Below are 20,372 nucleotides of genomic sequence, written 5' to 3'. Positions count from 1 at the left end.
GCCATAGGTTCGCCATCACGGGTCTTCAGCATAATACCCATAAGTGTAATGCTATGTGGGAATGATCTTGGTAGATGGGAAGAAAGGAGACATGCAGCCTAAGCCATACTAAGTGCAGTCCCCAGGTGGGAGGAAAGTGTGGGAAGCCTTTCAGAAGGAACTCTTCCAAAAATAAAAAGAGTGTAAGGGAGAAATCTTGCAAGTCTTGCAAGGTTCTATTTAACATAACCTTGTAATAAAGATAATGCTGACACTTCTGTGATACTTTTTGTCTGAACAACCTTGAAGGGCTAACAATAAGAATGTTGTCATTAACAGAAACTTTGGATCCCCAAATTCTTTCTTTAACTTCCAACTAAAGTGCAAAGAATCAGCAGAGTCTGATTTTTGCTGGGGATTATGTATAGCTGTATGATTTACAACAGGCTTTGTGTTACAGCTCTTTTGCTCTTTTATTTATTTGACTGTGCTTCTGCGTTCTTTGTATATGTTCCTTTCTGCTTTCTGTTCAGGAGAAGTATTCCATTTAACTAGAATTACAAAATACACTTGAGTGCACCGTAGTGAAATATAGTGACCTCTGCATACCATGACAATTTATAAGAGGGATACAGTTTTCGGAGAGTTCTCATTTTAAAAAGAAGAAAGGAAAAGTGGATTTAGGAGCAGATGGTTGAATGAGGCTCAACAGTGCATACACTAGGTAATAGTTCAAGCAGGACATTTAAAATATAATGGAAGCAAATATTCAGTATTCTGAAACAATGTATTTCTAAATTTGGCAGCCTTTCCCATCCTAGGTAGGTGGGGTTAATAGCTGGAAATTATATAATTCAAAGGTCAGGTTGAATGGTTCATGTAGCAACAGCAGAAATAATTAAAACAATGAAATTGTGCACAACCATCTTCCTGTTTCTGTGTTTCAGATGGTCCCTAATTCTTGCAGGAACAATACTTATTTTCAGGTCTGCAATAACTGGTCAGCTCTTCAGGAAAGGAGGATAAAATCTTCCAAATAGTTCCTTTTGGAAAATATGACTATTGCTAATTTTTATGCAAGAGTGAAGTGATCCAGAACATGGGTCAAAAAAAATAATAATACACATAAAGTCTATTCAGCTGTATTTTACTCCTTTACTCTTTTTTATAGAATAAACACTTCTATCTTCATAGAGTTCGTAATTAGTTAGGGAGAAGATATTTTCATGGGTTCTTGTAAATGGGTCACTAGGCTTCCTAGAGGCAAGCTTCTCCAGTGATCAGATTTTTTACCAAAATTATAAGTAAGAAGAAATCCAGCATAATTTGAACTGAATTTGACTTTTCTACATAATAATTAAAATATACATCATATAATACAGTGGTGAAATTCAAAAAAATTCCCTACCAGTTCTGTGGGTGTGGCTTGGTGGGTGTATGACTAGGTGGGTGTGGCTTGGTTGTCATGTGACTGGGTGGGCGTGGCTTGATTTCATGTGACTGGGAAAGCCAACTATCACATTTTCCACAAAAATAACACAAAAGGTACACAACTGACTCACACACAATGCAAAAGCAGTTGGACTTCACACAAAATGGCCCTGCAACAAGCAGGAACCTCACAGAGTCACAGAGAGCTCAAAAACAAACTATCACATTTTATACAAAAATACTGGTTCGGGCAATAGGTAGTAAAAAATGCTTTAAAACGTAAAAAAAAAAAGGTTCCAAGGATTGCTTGGCACAGCTGATTGTCACAGCTGATCGTCAGAATGTTTTAAAAACTTTTTTAGCATTTTTATGCTACCTATTTGCTGGAACCAGTAATAAAAAAATGCTAAAAAAAAGTTTTTTAAAAAAGTTCTGAAGATCAGCTGTGCCCCGTAATGGTTGGAACTTTTTTACTTTTTAAAGCATTTTTTTTACTACCAGTTTGGGTGAACCAGTAGCATTTTCGCTACCAGTTTGGGAGAACCGCCCCGAACTGGTAGCATTTCACCCTGATATAATACCATAATGGTCTCTGGTCTATGACTATAATGAACTGAACTGAACTGAATACCGGAAGAATAATTTGTAGAGAAATCATACTGTGCAAAATTCCTTTGTAAATGTAGATATGTTGAGGAAGAGGAATTGTTTTAGTAATTATAACAAATATATTTAATCAGACTCTGCAAAGTAAGTAAAAATAAATGTTACCAAAAAAAAAAAAAAAAAGCTAAAGCCAAAGTAGCTTTTAATAAATAATAGTATCAACCTTGCACTGGATTTGATTATAAATTACTTTCTAAAGCAGGAGATAAATTCTTGTCAGGAAAATAAGCTTTCTCATTCCCAAGCCAGCCAATTTAGTTATGAAAGCTGTCTACATTAACAACTTTCTGCCAGATCAATGCTTCCTTTTCCCATCTATTGTCAATAATACACATTTAGCGTTAAAAAGAATAATAAATAATCTGCGTAGAAGTAATTGTAAAGATTGAAAGGACATCATAAATGGATATGTCATCGCCTTTAAACAGTAATTGAATATTTCTGAGTGTGGTTGCATCTTAAGTGAAACTGGCTGCCGGAAAGGAAGGTAATAGGTTTGTGGGAGCAGGTTGAATGCCAGGGGTAATAAGAACATGACATCCTGTTTCCTGGAGGGTATCATTTAATTTAAGGCTTTACACAGCATATTCTGAATTTCCAACTGAATGGGATAAGGGCCGGCATTGTGGCTTATCAGATATAAAGCTGTGGTGACAACCTGTGAAAAGGAAAGATTCATTTAGTCTATTCCTAAGGCAAATTAACATGCCAGGAAGATTTCCCGGTGTTATAACATGTACAGAATTAACTTCACCATCTGCTGGTTGAAATAAATAAATAAATAAATAAATGGCAAACTCAGGAAAGGCTGCTGTCAAAATGAAGAGGAAGCATCTGATCAGATATTATTTATTTAATTCTATGTCATTTAAATGATGTGGGAAAACATAGGAAAGTTTGTTCTGACTGGATTGACTGTGAGTAAAATTGTTTCAGGACTATGCCTGCCTGTAAAACTAATCCTGATCATTCTGGCTACCGGAGCAACAATAAAAAGTCCCAAACCTATATTTTTCTGACTCTTCTTGGATTTAGCCAACAGCTTGTTGATTCAGGTGTGAATAGGAACAAAAAGCTTTTCTTCTTGCTTTGCCTGGAGAAACAGGCTGCCAGCTTGTCCAGGCAAACTGGGAAAATAGTAAGCTTTGGTTTAGCTGGAATTGTATTCAAAATACTGTGACTCAAACACCGAATGAAGCCTTTAATTTTTATTGTTCCCTTTTTAATAGAACTTGATGTGCATAATAATTGTGGTTTAATGATGATTCCCACTCCTCAATATATAGATGTACAGGTACTATTTAGGCCACTGGATTCTGGACACAGAATTAGATTATACCAGCCCAACCAATTCTAAGCAGAAGTGTCACTTTTAATTATTGAAGCTTTAAAAATAGTTTATTATCTAATTATTTAACTAACCACAATATTAAAAAGGGGAAGTTTTAAAGTTGTTTCTAAGCACTCATGCTTTTACCTTCCATATTCAAGAAAGATGTCTAGTTATTTTTCCTTATAGTCTTAGTTCTTTGAATAAAACAACTAGGGCCATTCCCACCCCTAAACTTTCACTATATAAACTTTTTATATGGATATCCCTCCTACTCCCATCATTTTTGCATTTCAAATCCACAGCATTTCTCAAAGTTTCCAATATAACTTCAGTTAATTTGTATTATGTAGAATACGTTCCTAAATTTATGACAAGGTGAAGCTAAGGGTCACTTCTGTTTGAAACTTTAGATCATCATCGATTGGCTCATATAGTTAAGAGCTCCTGTCTTACTGATATTGTGATTATGTTTTTACCTTTGCTGGTTTGTCCTGATTATTAATTCCTTTGATGAACTTTTATCTTTAGATAAGATCCATGTTTATAGATGAATATCAGATATTTGTATGGTTAATTACTAGATTTGCAATATAAAAATCTATTGTCGTTTTCATGAACCGTGTCATACAAAAATCATGGAAGACTTTCCAAAATAGTAGATGTAGTGTGGCTCAGTTCCCTATTTTAAGGGAAAATTAAATCTTTTGGACTGGATGAAACAGTATCCTCTCTGTTAAAAAGGATACCACTGGATGGCTGTATTCTTTTTTCCTCTTTAGGCTCCAGGGTCTTTTTCAAACTCCGCTAGGACCAAATCTTGAAGGTAAATGGGAAGTTGCAGGGAGATAAATGAGGGGTGGGGGGGAATTTGCCTGCTCATTATTACTTTGGATATTTCCACCTGAGAACTTTGCACCTGTTCAGAAGTGACATCATAAAACTTTGGCTGAGTTTAGCATCTAAAGCAATGTATTTTCAACTTAGTTGTAGTGCAGAAAAACAATCTTTCATTTCTTGGCTGCTGGAGCTCTGCAGATCTTGTAGGGTTTTTGATTTCCACTTGGAGAGATGTATTCCTTACTCTTCTTCCCAGCTCCTGGTCTTCAGACATCCCAAAGCTCAATTGGTCCTTTAAGGAAATGCTGGTTTGACTTAGCTGGGTAGAGGTGTGTGAAAATGTTCTTGATTGACTCAAACTATGATTTTCAAATGTGATTCTCAAGTAGACTACCCAATAACACGATCAATACTTATATATATATGTATACTTTTTCTTATTGAAGTACAATTTATAAAAATGAAAATAAATTGTGTGACCAGCCTATTTAAAAATGTATCAATTGTTAAATTTTTATTTATTTATTTATTTTATTTATTTATTATTCGTACTTTTATACCGCCCTATCTCCCTAGGGACTCAGGGCGGTGTACTGCCATATTAAAAACATATATATATATACAAGATAAAACATTAATTTAAAAAGCTTATTACATAGGCCGAATATTAAAATACAAATGTAAATAATAAAACCCAAATTTAAAACCCAATTTAAAATTTAAACATTTAAAAAATTTAAAAATCTAGTCCAGTCCTGCGCAGATAAATAGATGTGTCTTAAGCTTGCGGCGGAAGGTTCGAAGGTCAGGAAGTTGGCGAAGTCCTGGGGGAAGCTCGTTCCAGAGGGTGGGAGCCCCCACAGAAAAGGCACAGAAATCAAAACCAATTATTGGTTCCACTTGAAAAATAATTGATTTAGATTTTAAATATACTGTACTGTATTCTTGGCACAAAAATATTTCTAAATTCACTCATTTTGAACTCTCAACTAGCTAATTTGTTTTTTTTTTTTAATTATGAATCCTCTGCTTCTAAATCAGTCCCTTGATAGGAAATCTAATACAGAGAATATTGGTTGCATTTTGAGTCCCACTGAAATCTATATCTTAAATTATTTGCAGCTACACTACACAATTTTATTGATTCCACTGATCAAGGCCCATTATTATGCATGTAATAATATCCTCAATATAGATCAGGGGTGAAATGCTCTGGATTGGACCTGCTCGCGCGATCCGGTAGTGATGGCGGCTGCTGGTTCAGAGGACCAGTAGCAAAAATCCCTGGCCCCGCCCCCTGCCTCTGCTGACCCACACCATCAGCAGAGGTTTTTTGTTTTTTTTTACTTTTAAAAGCTGGTTTTGCTTCACCTGAAACATGCCTTTAAAAGTAAAAAAAAAAGCCTTTGAGGATCCCGCCCCTCAGCTGAGATCGGCAGAGCCTTTAAACTTAAAAAAATAAAATTAAATTAAAGGCTACTCTGGGGATCTCACCTGAGTTCCTCATCAGCAGAACCTTAAAAAACATGTTTTCTGTAGAAAACATGTAGAAAACCTCCTTTTAAGAGAGCCTAAGCCACTTACCTGATTACTGATCGACATCATGGCTTTTTTCCCAGCCGGAAAGCCCCAGTTTCGCTTTCAGCACCAGACAGAACTAATCTAACTTAGCTAATCTATTTCATCACTGAGTGATTAATGCTGTCTGGCTGAGGAACTCTGGGAATTGAAGTCCACAATAAAATAAAATAAAATAATAAAATAAAATATTTGTGCAGGTTTCTGAGATTTGGTGTGTTTCTGTAGTGTTTCACTCTAACTACACAAACACACAAAATCTCAGAAAGCTGTATGTGGTATTTTGTGTGTTTGTGTGTGTGTGTGTGTCAGTTGTGTGTGTGTAAAGTGTGAAAGTTGGTTTTTGAGCTTTTTGTGGCTGTGTGAAGTGTGAAGTGCAGCTGCTTTTACATTGTGTGTGAGTCAGTTGTGCTGTGTTGTGTTGTGTTGTGTGTGTGTAAAGTGTGAAAGTTGGTTTTTGGTACCTCATTGTTTTTTTATACTTTGTTTATTATTTTTATTATTTATTGTTATTGGCCATGCCCACCCAGTCATCTGGCCAACAAGCCACGCCCACCAATTAAGCCACGCCCACAGAACCGGTAGGGAAAATTTTTAGATTTCATCCCTGATATAGATGTAAAGTCAAGATAGCTTTCTCTTTACATTTGAAAAAACAAAACTGTACCAAAGCTGAAGTCTTTAATATTATTTTCAGTCTTATTATACAGAAAGCCAGTAATCTTAATAGCTTTAAAAAAATGGTATGCTCTGGTCCCACAGATTAAAATCATGTTTTATCATCTAATAGAATTAATTAGTGACAATATTAAAGTTAGTAGCCTTTAGCAAAAAAATGAGTATGGCTAGATGTGTATTCCCCTTAGGCTGGTCTCATAGAAATAATAATGGTAGTCCTCAAAAATCATCTAAATGTGGAATCCTTGGTGCTCTCTGAGCTGGGTCACTTCTTACAGAAGTTTAATTACCAAACTAGGAACATTATCAGTGCTAGAAGAGAGTGGATTTGTTATCATTTTATATACTAGAGGCTTGCCCAATGAGTATTGGTGGGAGTGGTCTTGGTTCCTTGACTAGGCTGTTGTTTATTGTTAGCTTGTCTGAGTTGGTAGTTCCTTGACTGGAGTATTGTTTACTTCTTAATTATTGGTCTAGTGCTAATGTTGGTGTTAATATCTGCTCATCTGAGAGTTGATTGCTTGTGAGGAAGTGTTTTGGTCAAAACCATAAACAAATCTAAAACATATTAACAAAACAAGGAATTATTGTTTTGTTTATTGTATTGTTTATAAAAAACCCTACATTCTAGTGAACACCAATTCAATATAGAAACTAGACAACTGGATCAAAAGAACTCTCTGGGACCATGCCAAGAAAGGTCAAATAATTAAAGAAGAACAGTAATAGATGAAAAGCAGTGGAGCTGTCTTCTCATGCTTTTATGGATGTCCAAAAACACACAAGCCAGCCATAACTCTGCATCCAATTGTATCATTACCAGATGATGCAAGTGCTCTACTACCAAAGTAACAATCCAACCTCCCAAAAGAGAAATTGTGTAAGAACACTATTTAGATGAGCAAAGCACATTGTAGCAACCCTGAAAAGCAGAAAAAGGAAACAGAACATCTATATAACATCTTCCAACAAAATGGATGCCTGACAACTCAACCCACTATAATACAAATGACACAAGCTGTGAAAAGGATAACACTGCTTGAAGCCTGGGATACATTAAAAATGTTCCAGACACTACCACAAACTAGTACAACCACATGGAATCACCTTAACACACAACCAAGCCCTCCAAAACCACCTGAGTGAACCAGAAGAACCCACAGCTCCAGAAGAAAAAACAGGAGTCATCTAAACATACAGTGTAAAGACTGCAACAGCCACTATGTAGAACAAGCAGGCAAAAGACTAGGAGTGGGTATTCATGAACACCATCTGTCAGCAGAAGACATGCTGAAAACTCATCAATTTCACAACATATGAAGGACCTAAGCATAGTTTCAAGTGGGAAACTGTGAGCATCCTATACCAAGTCAAGTTCAAAACTTCTGGAGAATTCCTGGGAGCCTGGCACTGAGACAAATCGGACATCAACGGACACATATAGATAAAGAACATCTACATACCATTTAAAAGAGATAATCAAAAAGCCAAAAGGAAACAAAAAGGCCAAAACACTTCCTTGCTAGCAATCAACATCCAGCCAAGTAAAGACACTAGACCAACAATCAAGAAGTAAACAATATTACCAATTAAGGGACTACCAACTCAGGCAAACAAGCTAAAGTAAAGTAAAATAAACAACAACCTAGTCAAGGAACCACCAAGACCATTCCTACCAACACTGATTGGGCAAGCGCTAGTATATAAAATGAGAGCAAACTCCACTCTCTTTTGGTACTAATAATGTTACCTAATTTGATAATGAAATGTCTGCAAGAAAACAACCTAGCTCAGAGAGCACCAAAGATCCCACAGTTCAAACCTGAGCTACAAATATTTCTTCTCTCGGTGTCATCTAAATGCTAAGTGTCATTCAACCTAGGATCCTATCATGGGCCACAGGAAATCAGGATTTATTTACTGTAAGATGTAGATACAATAAGACGATTGACCAGCCAACAAACTGTAATAATTGATTTACAGATGTTTGTTGTATGTTTGGAAAGGTTCTGTGGCAGTATAGTTTTTCAAGCACATTCCAGTAACATGCCTAACATGTATGGAATTTAAAGATTGAGAAAGTGGTTGCATATAAAGGGCTTTTAAAAACCCAGAGCAACTAATCTCTTCTTATTGCTAAAATTTAGCCAAAATTTACCACTTTCCTGCTCCCCACCTCATTAAAAATTACCTTCCTATTGTAATTCCTGTACTTTTCCTCATTTATGTTATTCTACTTTATAAAACATTTTTGATCTCTTTTATCCCAAACCTTGTCAAATGAGTCCTGCAGTGTGTATGGATCTAGGCGCTGTTATTATTTGCAATGATGGTGATGGTAATGTGTGTGTATGAATGTATATGGATAAAGAAGCCAGCAAACTGCATCTGCTTATAAACTGGTTGGATTTATTTCCCTGTTCTAATTGTACCAACACAAAAAACTTCAACATTTGTGTAAGATTTGAGTCTCACTGAGTTTGCATGGATGTCTTTTCTGGTGTCTATACTTTTAAGATTACTGCTTTAGGTATTCATTTTATGTTATCTCCTTGTAGATAAATGAAAGATTCTATCAAAATCCCAAACAACCTGTATACCTTTCCAGGAAATGCTGGTAAAATAAAAAGCAATATTGAACTAGAAAACCTTATAGTTATTGGTTTGTTTAATATGCTTCTCCTTTTATGACCTCAGAAGATATAATGGATTTAAGATCTGATATGTTTAAGCTACTTATCTCTTTAGATTCACTAGTCAATTGATAAAAAAGAATGAAAATAATGCACTATAGAAGTCAAGCATAGCTAATCAAATTCTCTTTAAACATCTATTCACTTGCTTCTTTTGAATTTTCTTAGCTATTTCTGCCAAGTAAATAGAACCCAGCCAATGCATTACAAATACAACATTATTCACATACAACTCATGAAGCCTTAGCAAACTGATGCTCTAATCTCTAGCTGAAATGGGTACGTTTGGATTATACAACTAGGAGATCTGAAGCAGAAGAAAACTTTGCAAGCTTTCTACACAAAAACACTTCTTTGCATTCAGAGAACATGGAATTTAAATGACAGCAAGGTGAAAGAAGAGGAGGAGGGGAAAGTGGAGTTGGAAGAGGAGAAGGAAGAACAGGAGGAGAAGGAAGAAAGGAGAAGGGAGAGAAGAAGAAAGGAGAGGAGGAGGAGGAGGAGGAAAAGGAGGAGGAGGAGGAGAGGAGGAGGAGGAGGAGGAGGAGAAATTAACCCTTCTTTAAAAAAAAGTGTTCTCCAGAAGTGTTCTCCGGGTCATGAAGGCATACCATGTCAATTCCTAAACAATTGTCCACCCAATCTCTATTATTGCCTGCCCGGTACTTTCCAGCAGAATGGGTTGCTTCAGGTCTCCACCATTAAATATTGTCACCTTGTGGGACCTAGGAAGTGTGCCTACTCTGTTGCAGCCTCCATCTCTGGAACAGCATCCCACCCCAGATGACATGCTCTTTCCTAGGGTTCCAAAAAGCTTTGAAAGTTTGAAAGCTTTCATTCAAGGTCTAGGTTTGATGTTAATTATTTGCTTCATGTCTCTTCTTTTTTCTGGATTTTGTTATTAGAGCATTTTTGTCTGAGCTACCTGTTGATTTAATGTCTTTGTTTTAATGGGTTTTTTAAAAGATTTGTCTGATACCCAAAGTCCACTGGAATTGAGTGGCTATATATACTGTATGCATGCATGTATGTACGTATGTTATCTATCTATTTATCTATCTATCTATCTATCTATCTATCTATCTATCTATCTATCTATCTATCTATCTATCTATCTATCTATCTATCTATCATCTATCTCTATCTATCTATCTATCTATCTATCTATCTATCTATCTATCTATCTATCTATCTATCTATCTATCTATCTATCATCAATCTATTGTGTTTTTCTGTCAAAGCACCTGGTTTACCCCAATATGGGAGGGAGCATACTGTTTCCCTTTCGCCTTTCAGCTCCAATCCAGGAGCCCTCAAACAGTCGCATTTACGACAAACCATTTTATACCAAATTTATATTTGCTGATAAAGAAATAAAGGGAGACTAGTATAGATCTATTTCTACAATAGTACTGTATATTGTATTTGTATGTGTTTGCATGTGTGTGTATGGTGCTGGAGATACAACAATGTCATTACAACTCTTCAGGTGAATATATTTTCTTTCTTTTTTTTTTTTTATTGAAAAAGTTTTACAACAACAATTAAATTTTTCCCCCTCCCCCCCTCCCTCCAAAACCCCCTTCCCCCCCCGGACTTCCCGGAGCAAACACAAGGTATAGTTCATTAAACAAAACAGTCATACATTAAATTTTTAAAATCTAACACAATTATAATCCTTCTCTCTCACATAACCTGACTTCTTCCATTAAAATCAAAAACAACATCCTTCATTCAAAGGCAATCCGAAATTTCTTAATCTGATATCTATTTTGAATATAGTCAATCCAGTTCTTCCATTCATTTAAATATTTTTCTTGAGTACTGTCTTTCAAGAAGGCTGAGATTTTAGCCATCTCAGCCAAATTGGAAACTTTCAATATCCATTCTTCTATTGTGGGTAATAATAATAATAATAATAATAATAATAATAATAATAATAATAATAATAATAATAATAATAATAATAATAATAATAATAATAATAATATTTTAATTTGTATACCGCCCTTCTCCCGAAGGACTCAGGGCGGTGAACAGGCAGATAAAATATAAATACACACAATAATTAAAAACATCCCTTAAAAAACTAATTTAAATGCCCAAAATGTTAAAAAACGTACTCCCCCTTAAAATAACACAGTTTTAAAAACCCATCCAATAAAAATAAAAATCAGGCTAGTCCAGCCATACGAAATAAATAAGTTTTAAGTTCGCGGCGAAAGGTCCTAAGGTCAGGTAATTGTCGAAGTCCGAGGGGAAGTTCGTTCCACAGGGTCGGAGCTCCCACAGAGAAGGCCCTCCCCCTGGGGGCCGCCAGTCGACACTGTTTGGCTGACGGCACCCTGAGGAGTCCCTCTCTGTGGGAATGTACCGGACGATGGGAGATAGAAGCTGGCAGTAGGCGGTCCCGTAGATAGCCCGGTCCTAAGCCATGGAGCGCTTTAAAGGTGGTAACCAATACCTTGGTAATTCTTTTTTCTTCCAATATTGTCCAATCAACAGTCTTGCTGCTGTTATTAAGTTCAAAATCAACTTAGTCTCAATCACTGTACAGTCCGTTGTTATTCCCAAAAGGAAAAATTGCGGTAGGAACATTATCTTCTTCTTCAGAACATTCTGCATAATCCACCAGATTCTTATCCAGAAAGACTTAATTTTCTTACAAGTCCACCATACATGAAAATATGTAGCATCATCACAATTACATCTCCAACATTTCGCTTGCATATCTGGATACATACATGATAATTTCTTAGGATCTAAATGCCATCTATAAAACATCTTATAAAAATTTTCCCTTAAATTCTGCGCTTGCGTAAATTTAACATTTCTAACCCAAATTTTTTCCCATGTTTCCAACATTATTGGTTCTTGAATATTCTGTGCCCATTTTATCATACAATCCTTTATTAAATCTCTTTCAGAATCTATTTCTATCAACACAGTATACAATTTCTTTATATGCCCCTGAGTTTGATTTCTAATTTGTCTAACCAGATTTTCTTCATTTTAAATGATACCAATTTTCTGATCTTCTTTCCATCTAGCCTTTAACTGTCCATATTGAAACCAAGTATAATTCCTCCCTTCTTCTTTTAATGTATCCAAAGATTTTAGTTGTAAATTTCCCCTCTCATTGTATAAAAGATCTTTATAAGTAATCATTTCTTGTTCCTGTTCTATATTTATATTCTCTACTGCGTGCCGAGGACTTACCCATATAGGAATTTTATAATTTAATTTATAATAATATTTTTTCCAGACACGCAGAAGAGAAATTCTCAACACATGATTCTTAAAAGCTTTATCTACTTTCTTATCATACAATAAATATGCATGCCAACCATATAATAAATCATAACCTTCTATATTCAAAATCCTTTCCTCCGTCAAATTAAACCAATCACTTATTACCGAAAGAACAACTGCTTCATAATACAGTTTTAAATTAGGCATTTTTAATCCTCCTCTTTCCCGTGTATCTTGCATTAGGTGAATATATTTTCTGATGTTATATATATTTGAGGCATTAATAATCAGAGGATGAGCTAGCAGTTTTGACCAGGCACAAAAGGCTTTAATCAGGAAATGATGGATAAGCATATTTAAGCAGGGCATTAGCCTAATGACGTATGACACTGTAGTGCTGTTATATTCAAGTTTATCCTGTTGAAAGGAAGTTCTTGTGTGTTCTATTGAGATCAGTTCATCTATGTCTCTATAATGTCCACCTGTATTTGGACCATTCCATTTTATGCTATAGGTAGAAACTGAAATGCAACTGTGTTTAAGCCACAATGTGCATTCCAGACTTAGGTTTATGATATGCAGGTAGTCCTCAACTTACAACAGTTCATTTGGTAATGATTCAAAGTTACAACGGCACTGAAGAAAAGTGAGTGATGACCATATTTCACATTATGACTGTTGCAGCATCCCCATGGTCATGTGATTTACATTCAGATGCTTGACAACTGACTTGCATTTATGACAGTCGCATTGTCACGAGGTCATGTGGTCCCCTTTTGTGACCTCCTGACAAGCAAAGTTAATGGGGAAACTAGATTCACTTGACAACCGTGTTACTAATTTAAAAACTGCAGTGATTATTTTCATTGTGAGGGGATCTAAAGTTTTAAATTTTTAAAGATGGGAGGTTATGTATATTTTGTATACTTTAGCTTGTGATTGTTGGTCATAATACCCGGTATTTGCTCTGGGAAGTCTGGGGGGGGGGGAAGGGGGAGGAGGGGGGGAAAGGGGGGGAAATGATACATGGATTGATTATTAATGTACAGTAATTTTTGAAGATATGAAAATAAAATTTAAAATGATATTGGGGATGCTCGACTGCCATTTCAGAAAGAAAAGGAGAGAGAAGTAGAAGGAGGGAAGAAAGTAGGTAGGAAAGAGTAGAGAAGGAGGAGGGGAATAAGAAGGTTAGATAGGGTAAGAAGGGAGGAGTGGAGAAGGAGGAGAGGAAGTAGTAAAGCGAAGGAGATGAAGGATGTGAAAGTAGTAGAGGGTAGAGAGGGAGGTTGTGAAGAAAGGAAGTGGCAATCGGGCAGGCCTGAATCAGTAATAAATGAAAATTAATGATTAATGATGGATAATAGTTTGCACATAAATATGATGTTGGAAAATGGAAATAAAAATTATTTATAATAAAAACTGCAGTGATTCACTTAACAAATGTGGCAGGAAAAGTTGTAAAAGGGAGCAAAACTCCCGTAACAATTTTTTCACTTAACACTATAAATTTTCGACTCCATTGTGGTTGTAAATTGAGGACTACCTGTGTAGGAGTAAATATTCTATTTTAAAAGTTTTTCAGAAATATAAACAATCAAAATGAGTTTTTGTGCTGTTATTTCTTGTATTAAATGTTTCTTATAAACATTTTATTGGTGTTCCCTTTATAATAGGACATCATAAGCAATTTTGAAATACAAAGCAAATATTGAACAGTGTGGGACTGTTAGTAAGTAATGGTTGATTCTAACCCCTATAAAACACCCGAAACCAAAGATGAAGCCAACTGAAGCATGACTGAGTTGTATTTCTTTTCTGGAGTATAAAACAGTATAAAACAAATGTTTTAATCTAGAGTAAACCTTCTGACTATGCAATGTACAGGCATGTAACAAGAAGTATCAGCCACTTTCCCCCTCACCTCTTGCAGAGATATATCAAACTCACAATAGAGGAGCAAAAATTAAATTATCAAAAAATACAAAATTGAAAATTTTTAAACATTAAAAGTATCAAAGGATATACAGTTCTCTAAGCAGACTACATTATGGCCTGGTCCGCTATAAATTGCTCATTTACTGGTTCAGTCAAAATCTTAAAAGATCTTCAGTAGTTTGGCTTAAATATTTTAAAGCTAGATTAATGGACATTGCCTAAAATATATAATGACTAGAAATTATGTACGATTCCTCAATTTATACCGAGTCATAAGTGAATGACAGTTAACTAGCCCCACAGAGAAAAACTATCAAAGGTCTAATGCAGATTCCTGGCTAAAAGATGAATCTATATCTATAGAAATAATCAATGTTCTTGAAAAATAGAGTTTCCTTTACCTGAATGTTGTTTTATTCTTGACATTCTAATCAATTAATTTTAAGCTGTGGAAAAATAATACATTCCACTTGTTTCCCACCTTGGTCCAGCAGCTTTGATTCAAAATGATGCAAACTTTTCCTATCTCTAGCAAAGAAAGAGACCCTTGTTGACATAATACAGGATCCAGATCCTGCCCTTGACCTATCAACAAAATGCCAAATTTAATATAAACAGTTTATTGGTTTTTGAAATAAATAACCTGCAGTATTGTTGTTCTTGGGAGGGAACTAATTGAGAAATGTACATTGTGACAACATGATGCAAAATACTTGACATGTGCTTGTGTGAAACATTCAGAGGCAAATATTGTACTAAATGCCAGTGTTCTAAAGTACATTTTGTCAACCTATCAGGATAGGCCACCCCAGGAAAGAACACAACAAATAATACTAGAACTCTACTATAGCTTTTATAGCTATAAAAACTGACAACATTTTTCTTCCACTCCCTCATACAATAGAGAGTTAAGGGAAGTTAACTTTTCTTTCTCATGCTTTCTTCTTTTTTTTCAAGTTAAGCTTATATTTTACTAATGGTTGCTGCATTCTTCAAAGCCATCTCTATGCTTTTTGTCCTCATGGTTTGCACCACATACTTATCTTCCCCCATATAATGATATTATGTACAGTGCTGTTTTACCAAATATCTATAATATTGAACATTTTGGATCTGTTATTAACTTGTGGTTCACCCTAACTCCCACATAATACCTCAAGACAAAGATGAGGATTTTTATAGAAATCCAGTAATTTTCTTGATCCAGGTGAAGTGTGACAAATAAGTGCTGCATAAATGCATGAACAGTTAAATATGTTTAGAATAGGGGACATGCCAACTCCTTTCATTTGAGTAGAAGGAGAAGGAAATAGTCATCATGGGATGGGAAGCAACTTATGTCCTCATTGTAGATTTAGATTATACCAATAATGAGTACATTTCCTGTCTTTGTAGAAAATTGTAGAATTTTATGAGTGACTCGAGGTGGAATCCCATAATATAATGATATACAAGCTTGCTTGCAGAACACTTTGCTTGTGATAACTCAGACAACCAGGATATTAAAAAAAACCCCCAAAATCTCATGCCGTTAAGTTTGTCAGTGACTCACGAGCATTGTGACCTCTCATTTGGATTAATTTATCATAATGTACTCTATATAGGGCTGCCCTTGAAAGGCAATTAGAAGGTGCAACTGCTGCAACATTTGGGTGCACGGGTAGTAAACCGAGTCAGATATTTGACACACATAATACCACTACTATGTGAGCTGCATTGGTTACCAGTATTTTCCAGCTGCAATTTGTTGCCTTTAAAACTCTTCATAGCTTGGGACCAGGTTACTTGAAGGACTATTTTTTTCCCAGTTGTATCCGCTCATCCATTTCAGTTTGGCAGGTTGGGCATGTCACAGATCCTGTCAGCCAAGGAATATCCACTGGGATAAAAACACACATCTTCTCTGCCATAGTTCCAGCACTCTGGAATATTTTTCCTTCAGAGATTAGGATAACCCCCCAACCCTAACCCTGTAGGCCTTCAAGGTTTATGGTAGCTACATAACTTAAGTTTTAAATTTATATTTTTCTAGATAGTAAAAGTATATCTTTCTAGTATGGTTGGACAGACATTTGCTTCCCTTTTATATTACTTATGGTGAAAACAAAAAGGTCTATAGAGTCTGAGTGAAAACAAAAAGGTCTATAGAGTCTGAGTGGCTAGAAAAGACCCACTTTGGATAGTGCTTCTCTAGGACTTTATTCCAGAGATAGACATAAGGAACAGATACCTTTCGTCTAAGTAATTTTCAGTAGGATTAGTTTACTGTGAATTAGTAGGATTAGTTTACTCTGAAATGAGATTGATGCTCTTGGAGTTAATATAACTACTTCCAGTTCCTTCTGAATTAGAATATAATTGAAAAAAATTGGTGGACTTTCTGGAAATCATCACAATTGACTGAAGATTTGGGTAATGTGATATAAGAAATAATTAGTGTAGTAGTTTTGGATTTATATTATTGTATATGTTACAACAATAATAAAAGCTTACCTTGCACAAGTAACTGAAAAAGAAATACTAAGAAAACTAAATATAAAGAGAACACATGGATTTTATTTATTTATTTTATTCTTCAGGTAGACTTGAAGGGAGTGGATTTGGTTTAAAAACAAAGTCTTGATCTTAAAATGGCTGTAGATTAAGGTGCTCATTATCATTTTTAAGTGGAGCAGTTTTAATTGAATGTAATGTTTCTATGAAAAGATTAATAGAATCTTTGGCTAATTGACTAGCTGGCACAGTGTATTGTTTACAATAAGCAGTATGATTATTATGAAGTGCATACTGGAAAAGAAAAGAAAACAACTTTGATGCTTACTAGGATGCTATTTTAGTACCACTGTAATTAAAGGACTGATCCACCCTCCCACCTCTGCCATTTCCAGGTTCTTATACTGTTAGATTTTCATCAGCTCATTCTCAGTCAAATAATGGAATGATTACAGTAAAGACACATTATTAAGACTGTAACGAGTCTCCTAAAAAATGAAGATAGAGAGGTCTTCAACTCGCAATTTCCGATCTGATTGCTAGGAAGGAATTACAGCATTCATTCATTCATTCATTCATTCATTCATTCATTCATTCATTCATTCATTGTCAATGAAATTACTTAAATGTTTGCATAAACCCAACTCTCCCCATTACATGGGAAGTTGCTCATTGCACCAACATATGATTCCCAATTCTCATCCTGCCTATTTTCCAGATGCCTTCTTTACAAATAAGGTTGGTTGAAAACAAAGCTATCTTTATTCAGGGTATTTATTAGAATTACAATAAATACTTCTTATTTGCATTATTTTTTCATAACAGCAATTCAGAATGTTAGAAGTGCTAACTTATTTTTTCCCTAATCAGTATTTAGTTAGTTAATGTTATGGAATACAGATAAAAAACATCTGTAGATATTACAGAAGATAGTCTGCCATTGAGAAACACACACATGCACACACACATACAATATGTGTTTTTGTGTGTGTGTGTGTGTGTGTGTGTGTGTGTGAATATATATATAGGGGGGTGGGTAGGAAGACCAAGGAAATTTGGATTTGAAGAAGAGTGTTATCTCTGGATCATATAATCAGTAATATTTATAAATGTTTTCATAGAAACATACATCTTCATGAAAACATTTATAAATATTACTGATTATATGATCCAGAAATAAAATAATTTGGATTTGGCTTCTTCAAATCCAAACCTTATTGTGAATTTCTTCAAGATGGGAAAGATGAATGAATCAGAAAAAAAAGAGGCAAGCAATATGGGTGAAAGGGAGTAAGTCATTGAGAATCAAGCAATCTTAGACCTGGAATAGGATGTAAACAGAAGTCAGAATCCATGTAGTCAATGCCAATAAAACAATAATAGTTAGTGGTAAACGATTGTCCCAGGAAGCTCATATGGAGGAAAGATAATGAGATAGTGTAGGAAATCTGGGTAACTTTATGGTTATTCTTGGCCAGAGGAAGTTTGCTGCATTGTCCCTACGGTGGAAATTGGGCCTCACTATTTCTCCCACACAAACAAAAAGGAAATCTGTATGCAGGGCTTTGATTCTCTCTCTCTCCCCCCCCCCGCCTCCCGCTCCCCACCCTCTTTCCTCCCAAATTGGCCAGATGGGAAGAGCCCAAGCTAGCTTCATGTGACACAGTGATGTGTAATAGACAATTGCCAAGAGTTTGAAGGTTAGGTTCAGTGGCTGCCTGAATGTGCTCCTTTCCCCCCCCCCCAAGACTTCTTGGGACTTGTCAGTTGTTGAACCAAAGAGAAATGTTTAATTTGCTTTCAGTTATGTACAGATAAGAAGAGCTATTGCCCCAGAGTACCTTTTTGGAGAACTTTAACAGGGGATACTAGAATTATGCTGTTTATTCAATGAAAGTGATCAAACAGGCAATCCAAAGAGATGCACTTGGCACATTGACAACCAAAGAGTATTTTCAGCCCCAGTAAATATCTAAGCTTATCCTAAGAATATAAAATTCTAAGCAAGCTTCAAATAGAAACTACCCACCTTTATTCACTCAGGAAGCTTCATGAAGCCTAAGAAGTTTTTTCAAATGGCCCCAATCTCCCGTTTGGATGAGATGTTGGTTAGGAGTGCTAACAGAAAACAATGTATTGCTCAATGATTACCCCCCTCTTATTATTGAAGTGGAAGATGATACACCCATAGCTCATGACCCTGATATTTCTGTCTTTGGGGCCCTGTGTGTTTTGCATAGAGCTTGCTCGCTAGCCCCTATTTTCCCATTATTATTTTCCCTTTGTATTTTATATCCTGACAACTAATACAAATTTGATGAAATACCTCCCTCTCCCCGCCCCCCCCAAAAAGTTTAATATAATCCTCAATAAACTTTTTTCTTAGGAAGATTGACTTATTGTTTGTACATATACATTTAGAGAACATCTTTAAGATAGAATAAACTGAATAAATGGGAGGTATTATTATCGGCTTGGAACGCCAAAATAATCCCAGGAACAAAAAACCGGGTTCTTGCAGAGCAGTAAAGCAGCTCCACAGTCAGACTCTGAGGCCACCACATCAATGAGCCAAGCGTATTTATGAAAGATGGGGGCAAAGTCTATGGAACGATGAACAGAACTTATTAAAGCCTTAAGCACTTTTCAGGTTATTAAAGTGTGTTAAAATTAGAATTCTGAAATCATAAACCAGCTTAAAGCACTATCCTGCCAACAGCAAACCTTTCGTTTTTCTAATTCCACCCCACCCCAACAGTCTAGCTTGATTAGCATTCATTATAATTGCAGCGTGAATTAAATTTTATTCCATTTTACAATGTAAGAAACAAACGGACTGTTTAAGCAAATCTATGAGTCAGTAAGACACAAATTTCCCCAAACGTAGGTCAATAGCTAAGTGATTTTTTTTTGGCATACCTAGGGATATTATTACTTAATATGACAAGCAATAGGGCATGTAACAGGTTCAGAAATGACTTGGGTTTAGCTTCCTATGGATGGCAGGATTCTGATATTTTATAGTATTTGAATATATGCATAAATATACAGGTTTAGCATCAGCCTTAAATGTCTGGGGAGTTACAGAATCTGTCTGAGAATCTGTTGATTAGGGTTTTATGCAAAATTATTTCCTAAAACATTCTCTAGAAGGCAGCTAGTTCCACCGAATCCTTTCACAGTGGTTAAACCTCAGCTCTCTCCCTCCTTCCCTCCTTCCTCTTCTCTTCCCAGCTTGCTTCTTCTTCAAAGACCCAGATTACATCAACTAAGATGGGAGAAGAAAAGATTATTATTTTCTGTGGCCTTTAGGCATTCTTAGGCAAGCACTGAATCCCTTTAGCCAGCAATCATCCTAACAAAAGGCAGGCAAACTGGATTAAATGTAAACAGTTCTTCTGACTCTATTCACTGTTTCCTGGTCAGACCCTCATATATTGTATCTCATAGGAAAGATGAAGATAATGGATGTTTTATAAGAATAGGATTTATTT

This window comes from Ahaetulla prasina, chromosome 3 (assembly GCF_028640845.1).
Source record: "Ahaetulla prasina isolate Xishuangbanna chromosome 3, ASM2864084v1, whole genome shotgun sequence".
In the NCBI taxonomy this organism is placed as follows: Eukaryota; Metazoa; Chordata; class Lepidosauria; order Squamata; family Colubridae; genus Ahaetulla; species Ahaetulla prasina.
This window is presented reverse-complemented; position numbering follows the sequence as displayed.